We start from the raw sequence: 7,728 nt of genomic DNA, 5'->3' as shown, positions 1-7,728 counted from the left end.
AGTGCCAAACACAAAACTCATTTGACCCAAAGGACTTTTTCTCTATTTTTAATGTTCTTTTCACTGAGAATTGGAAGATTGACTTTAGGAAACTTTCCCTTTAATCTTGAACATACTAAGGCAGATTGAGGATACTCTCCTAGATTCCATTTATTACTATTTGCAAATTAAGAATCACAATGAACAGGTAATATCAAGTTGTGTATTCCTATTAGTCAAGTTCTTTGAAGTCAGAACAATGGTAAAATATTTTCAGGCTATGTGACAGGAGTAAGAATAGATGAAACACTGCAGACCCAGGAAGACATCCAGTCATTACACACTGCTAACGCAGAACTAGAACCACTCTGATGGATGTTCCTCTTCTTTTCCCCAAAACCCCTTAATTAAGAAATTAATTAAGAAATTAATTTATTAAATTCTTAAAAAACGTGTTTTCCTACTTCATATTCGTTGTTTAGTTTCATTCATTCCTTCTAAACTTTCTGAGGGGAAATTGATTTTACAATATATAAAAAAGAAAGAAGGAAAAGTAGAGTGGACATCCTTTAAATCATATAGAGAATCACTGATAGGCCTGGGACCAGACACAGAGTATGAGGCCTGGAGGAATGTCTGTATTTTCTATGATTATATGTGACAGATATTGACATACAAAGGCCCACTTGGCAAACATAAAGAACACCTTCCTTTTCTCGCTTATATAAAAATAAAACAAAAATACAAAAGCATTGTTTTTTACAAGATCAAAGTTGAAAGTGCTTAGGTCACAGCTCCTAGAGAACACATTCCTAGGGCAATCTAAACAAAACCAAGGCCACTATTCTCATGTTCATAAGCAAAAAGGGACCAACCATACCAAAGGAAAAGGCAACCAGCAACCATTAGTTTCATTTATTAAAAAAATTATGTCTCATTTCCCATAACCTTTACAATTCCCACTCTTCTGAAAAGATATGTGCAGTGCATATATAATAAATGTATTCAGGGAAGAGTGTGATACTTGGATAAAAGAGTGGTTATACACATTAATTTGGGGGAAATACAGGATATTTAACAAGGAAGAAAACATTGCAGAAGAATGAACAGAGGTTCAGAATATTATTCCACTGCAGGTACCTATTGAGCTGGACACTCAAATGCCAAGTGACCAGCTGCATGGCTCAGCCACGTGGACCTCATAACCCAGCCTCATTAAACGAAGCAACATGATCCACTTCCACAAGGAGCCTCTCACAGACTACTTTCCAACTGCCAGTCACTTAAGTGGTCATCTCTAGTTACTCTTTCCAGTCCTGGTCTAGTAATCCTAAACATCTTTAGAGCATCTTTTGTTTTTTTTTCTCTTATGCGTAAGTCATCACCACTTGACTCATTTATCGTGTTAAAATACAGCAAGCACTTTTCATATATAAAGCCCCTTTGTTAAGACTAAGAACTGTGGCATGATAAAGGGTGTCAGCAAAAATCAGAGAAACAAATATTCCTTTGAGAAGCTTCAATCTTCTGTGAACAACACACTAAAAACTAGTTGATTATAACCTTCAGTTAGAAAACATTTTTATACCCTGTATCTGGGGAAGGAAAGAAACTACCTAGTGGTCTTGTGATGGCAGTTGATTCTTTGTTGGATCTTCATTGCATATTTAGTCATTGCAAAGGATCAAACGTATCAAAAAGTTTGGCAAGAAACCTTTCCTTCCTTTTCCAATTTCCCACATATTTTACAGATTTTGGCCCTTGAACACAAAAGCTGTATAAGCCTATTACTGTAAACTTATTCTGCCTGAAAATTAGTAGACAGAAGCAATTTTATGTTCTAATCATAGCCTAAAATTGCAGTTTTTGAGATTTGGAACCAAGCTGAAAATTATAAGTCAGAACAAAAGATATTTCAGTCCTTCACGTCTGGAAGAAAATTAGCATTAATACCTGTAGTCTCCAACTCCATATGGACCAAATGGAGGGAAAAGCATGTAATTTCAGTTGCCTTCTTTACTATCTCATTACCCTACCCCCTCATATCCATCTCACATTCATACTGTTTATATAAGCACATTTTCGTTTTCAGAACCCTATCACGTACTAACTTTGAAACTCAATAATGTATTTCAATTTGAGTGGGTTTTTTTGCTACTGAAAACCAACAGTTATTGATATATATGACAGTCATAATAATAATATAAGGCTTAAGAGATGGCTCCAGTGTCAAACTGCTGAAATTCTAATCCCAGTGCCATCACCACTTGCTATTAAGCGGAGACGTATAAAATTGCCTTTTTTGTAAGTAGGTCAAAAAATGATCTAACATTTACAATTTAATATGGTTCAATTTAATTGAAGTCTCATCCATCTGAAATAACAGGAATAATAATAGTTACTTTGAGTAATTAATCAGATAATAAGTGTAAAGGATTTTGGTTGCATAATTACCTGTAACCAAAATAGCAAGTAATAAGTATAGCAAAGCAGAGCCTCTCAACTTTTAACATGCCTAGAAATTACCTGGGGATCCTACTCAAATGCAAATGCCAATTCAGTAGTTCTAGGATGGCGTCCAAGATTCTGCATTTCTACCAAGTTCGCAGACGACGCTGATGCTGCTGGTCTGAGACCACTCTTTGACTAGCAAGATTATAGGATGTTTCCCTTCTCTAATAAGAATCACCTGGAGGGGCGGGGCCAAAATGGCCAACTAGAAGCAGCAGCTATCAGAGGCTTCCATCGATAAAAACCATAAAACAGCGTGCGAATCCTGCACCCACAACTGAGGTATCCAGGTTCTATCATCAGAACTGGCTAGCTGGCTGGTGTGACCCACACAGAGGAAGGAAGAACAGTGTGCTGTGGCAGCCCACCCGAGAGCCACACAGGGCAGGGGAACCCCCACCTCCAGCCAAGAGAGGTGGTGAGTGAGAATCCTACCCAGCCTGGGAAACTGTGCTTTCTCCACGGAAGTGTGCAACCCACGGATCAGAAGATCCCACTCATGAACCCATGCCACTGGGGCATAGGGTCCCAACCATGGAGCCACACAGATTCTCAACAGCCACTCAGCGAGAATCTGCTTAAGCCTGCCAAGTTCCCCGGGGAGAGGGGCAGCAAGCACCACAGTTGCAGCTGCCTGCTGTCTAAGCCATTTGAGCTCCTTGCAAGGGGCGCAGCAGCTAACATTGGGACTGCCAGCTGCCTAACACACTAAGCTCCCAGGGTTGGGGAAGGGCGGCAGCTCCAGGCCACGCCTTTCCCCTGCTGGAGCCAGGGAGGCCAGACGGCTTGGTCCCAAGAGGTGTCCCCCATAGCCCAACACACTGGCTGTGGCCGGCTGCATCCAGAGTGCCTCTTCAGGCCTGACCATGACCCACCCCTCCTCACTGGGAGGAGCTTCCCTGCAGGAACTCCAACAACTCCAGCCAGGGGCTCAGGAACAAACTCTGATCTCCCTGGGCCTGAGCCCCTGTGGGGAGGAGTGGCCACAATCCCCACAGACCAGCAGACTTAGTCTTTCCTCCTGCTGGTTCTGAGGAATCTGGGCAGCCCAGATGAGTGGGTTTCCCCCTAGCAAAGCACACCTTCTCCACCAAGGGACAGCCAAAGTGCTTTGTTAGATGGGTCCTGTTCCCTGTGCCACTCAACTTGGAGAGACCCTCCAACAGGGGTTGTCAGACACCCTATACAGTAGCATTCCTACTGGCATCAGGACAGTGCCTTTCAAGGTCAAAGATCCCAGAAGAAGGAGCAGGCACCCATCTTGGCTGTTCTCCAGTCTCCTCGAGTGACATCTCCAGGTGCAGGAGTAAACCAGATGAATAGGGCCTGAAGTGAACCTCCAGAAAACCACAGCAGCCCTACAGAAGAAGGACCTGACCACTGAAAGAAAAACAAACAAAAAAACAGAAAGCAACAGCAACAGTATCAACAAAAAATGTTTCCACAAAAACCTCATCCAAGGGTCAACAGCCTCAAAGATCAAAACTAGACAAACTCATGAAGATGAGAAAGAATCAATTAAAAAAAAAACACTGAAAACCCAAAAGGCCAGAGTGCTTCTTCTCTTCCAAATGATTGCAATGCCTCTCCAGCAAGGACACAGAGCTGGATGGAGGATGAGATGGATGAATTGACCGAAGTAGGCTTCAGAAGATGGATAATAACAACTCCACTGAGCTAAAGGAGCACGTTCTAACCTAATGCAAAGAAGCTAAGAAACTTGATAAAAGGTTACAGGAGCTGCTAACTAGAATAACCAGTTGAGACAGGAATATAAATGACCTGATGGAGCTGAAAAACACAGCACGAGAACTTTGTGAAGCACACACAAGTATCAATAGCCGAATTGACCAAGCAGAAGAAAAGATACAGAATTTGAAAGCCATCTTGCTGAAATAAGGCATGCAGATAAGATTAGCGAAAAAAGAATGAAAAAGGAATGAACAAAACCTCCAAGAAATATGGGACTATGTAAAAAGACTGAAACTATGATTGATTGGAGTACCTGAAAGAGACAGGAAGAATGGAACCAAGTTGGAAAACACACTTCAGGATATTATCCAGGGAAACTTCCCCAACCTGGCAAGACAGGCTAACATTCAAATTCAGGAAATACAGAGAACATCACTAAGATGCTGCCTGAGAAGATCAGCCCCAAGAAACAAAATCATCAGATTCTCCAAGGTCAAAATGAAGGAAAAAATGTTAAGTGCAGCCACAGAGAAGGGCCAGGTCACCTGCAGAGGGAAGCCCATCAGACTAATAGCGGACCTCTCAACAGAAACCCTACAAGCCAGAAGAGAGAGGGGGCCAATAGTCAACACTCTTAAAGGAAAGAATTTTTAACCCAGAATTTCATATCCAGCCAAACTGAGCTTCATAAGTGAAGGAGAAATAAAATCCGTTACAGACAAGCAAATGCCGAGTGATTTCATCACCACCAGGCCTGCCTTGCAAGAGCTTCTGAAGGAAGTGCTAAATATGGAAAGGAAAAACTGGTACCAGCCACTGCAAAAACACACCAAAATATAAAGACCAATGACAGTATGAAGAAACTGTATCAACTTGTGTGCAAAATAACCAGATAGAATCATGATGACTGGATCAGCTTCACACATAACAATATTTACCTTAAATATAAATGGGCTAAATGCCGCAATTAAAAGACACAGATTGGCAAATTGGATAAAGAGTCAAGACCTATTGGTGTGCTGTATTCAGGAGACCCATCTCACATGCAAAGACACACATAGGCTCAAAGAAAGGGATGGAGGAATATTTACCAAGCAAATGGAAAGCAAAAAAAGAAAAGAAAAGAAAAGAAAAGAAAAAAGCAAGGGGTTGCAATCCTAAGCTCTCATAAAACAGACTTTAAGCCAACAACAATCAAAAAAGACAAAAAAGGGCATTACATAATGGTAAAGGGATCAATTCAACAAGAAAAGGTAACTATCCTAAATATATATGCACCCAATACAGGAGCACCCAAATTCATAAAACAAGTTTTTAGAGACCTACAAGGAGACTTAGACTCCCACACAATAATAGTGGGAAACTTTAACACCCCATTGTCAATATTAGACAGATCAATGAGACAGAAAATTAAGAAGGATATTCAGGACTTGAACTCAGCTCTGGATCAAGTGGACCATCAAGAAGTTTTTTGAAACCAATGAGAACAAAGAGACAGCATTCCAGAATCTCTGGGACACAGCTAAAGCATTGTTAAGGGGGAAATTTATAGCACTAAATCCCCACATCAGAAAGCTAGAAAGATCTCAAATCAACACCCTAACATCACAATTAAAGAGCCAGAGAAGCAAGAGCAAACAAATTCAAAAGCTAGCAGAAGACAATAAATAACTAAGATCAGAGCAGAACTGAAGGAGATAGAGACATGAAGGGGTGGCCTGCCCCTCCATACCTGTGGGTATTTCTAGTCAGGTGGGACGAGAGGCTGAGAAAAGAAAGAAGACACAGAGACAAAGTATAGAGAAACAACAGTGGGCCCAGGGGACCGGTGCTCAGCATACCAAGGACCTGCACCGGTCTCTGAGTTCCCTCGGTTTTTATTGATTATTATTTTCATTATTTCAGCAAAAAGGAATGTAGTAGGAGAGAAGGGTGATAATAAGGAGAAGGTCAGCAACAAACAAATGTGTGAGCAATAGAATCTATGTCATAATTAAGTGCAAGGGAAGGTACTATTCCTGGATGTGCACGTAGGCCAGATTTATGTTTCTCCCCACCCAAACATCTCAGTGGAGTAAAGAATAACAAGGCAGCATTGCTGTAAACATGTCTCGCCTGCCACCATAGGGCAGTTTTTCTCCTATCTCAGAATTGAACAAATGTACAATCGGGTTTTGTACCGAGACATTCAGTTCCCAGGGGCAGGCAGGAGACAGTGGCCTTCCTCTGTCTCAACTGCAAGAGGCTTTCCTCTTTTACTAATCCACCTCAGCACAGATCCTTTACGGGTGTCAGGCTGGGGGATAGTCAGGTCTTTCTCATCCCACGAGGCCAATTTCAGACTACCACATGGGGAGAAACCTTGGACAATACCCCACTTTCAAGGACAGAGGTCCCTGCGGCTTTCCGCAGTGCATTGTGCCCCTGGTTTATTGAGACTAGAGAATGGCAATGACTTTTACCAAGTATACTTCTTGTAAACATTTTGTTAACAAGGCACATCCTGCACAGCCCTAGATCCCTTAAACCTTGATTTCATACAACACATGTTTTTGTGAGCTCCAGATTGGGTCAAAATGGTTGGGTCAAAGTGGCTGGGGCAAAGCTACAAATTAACAACATCTCAGCAAAGCAATTATTTTAAAGTACAGGTCTTTTTCAAAATGGAGTCTTTTATGTCTTCCCTTTCTACATAGACACAGTAACAGTCTGATCTCTCTTTCTTTTCCCTACAGAAACATGAAAAACCCTTCAAAAAATTAATGAATCCAGGAGCTGGTTTTTTGAGAAAAAATTAAAATAAAAAGACCACTAGCTAGACTAATAAAGAAGGAAAGAGAGAAGAATCAAACAGACAAAAAATGATAAAGGAGATATCACCACTGATCCCACAGAAATATAAACTATCATCAGAGAATACTATAAACACCTCTATGCAAATAAACTAGAAAATCTAGAAGAAATGGATAAATTCCTGGACACATACACCCTCCCCAGACTAAACCAGGAAGAAGTCGTATCCGTATCCCTGAAGAGACCAATAACAAGTTCTGAAGTTGAGGCAGCAATTAATACCCTACCAACCAAAAAAAAAAAAAAAAACAGCCCAGGACCAAACAGATTCACAGCCAAATTCTACCAGAGGTACAAAGAGGAGCTGGTACCATTCCTTCTGAAGTTATTCCAAGCAATTGAAAAGGAAGTACTCCTCCCTGACCCATTGTGTGAGGCCAGCATCATCCTGATACCAAAACCTGGCAGAAACACAACAACAACAAAGAAAACTTCAGGCCAATATCCCTGATGACCATGGATGCAAAAATCCTCAATAAAATACTAGTAAACTGAATCCAGTGGCACATCAAAAAGCTTGAGTCAGCTTCATCCCTGGGATGCAAGGCTGGTTCAACATATGCAAATCAATAAATGTAATCCATCACATAAACAGCACCAATGAAAAGAACCACATGATTATCTCAATAGATGCAGAAAAAGGCCTTCGATAAAATTCAACATCCATCCATGTTAAAAACTCTTAATAAACTA

This window comes from Pongo abelii, chromosome 4 (genome assembly GCF_028885655.2).
Source record: "Pongo abelii isolate AG06213 chromosome 4, NHGRI_mPonAbe1-v2.0_pri, whole genome shotgun sequence".
Taxonomy (NCBI): domain Eukaryota; kingdom Metazoa; phylum Chordata; class Mammalia; order Primates; family Hominidae; genus Pongo; species Pongo abelii.
The sequence above is the reverse complement of the archived record's forward strand: the minus strand, read 5'-3'. Positions refer to the sequence as shown.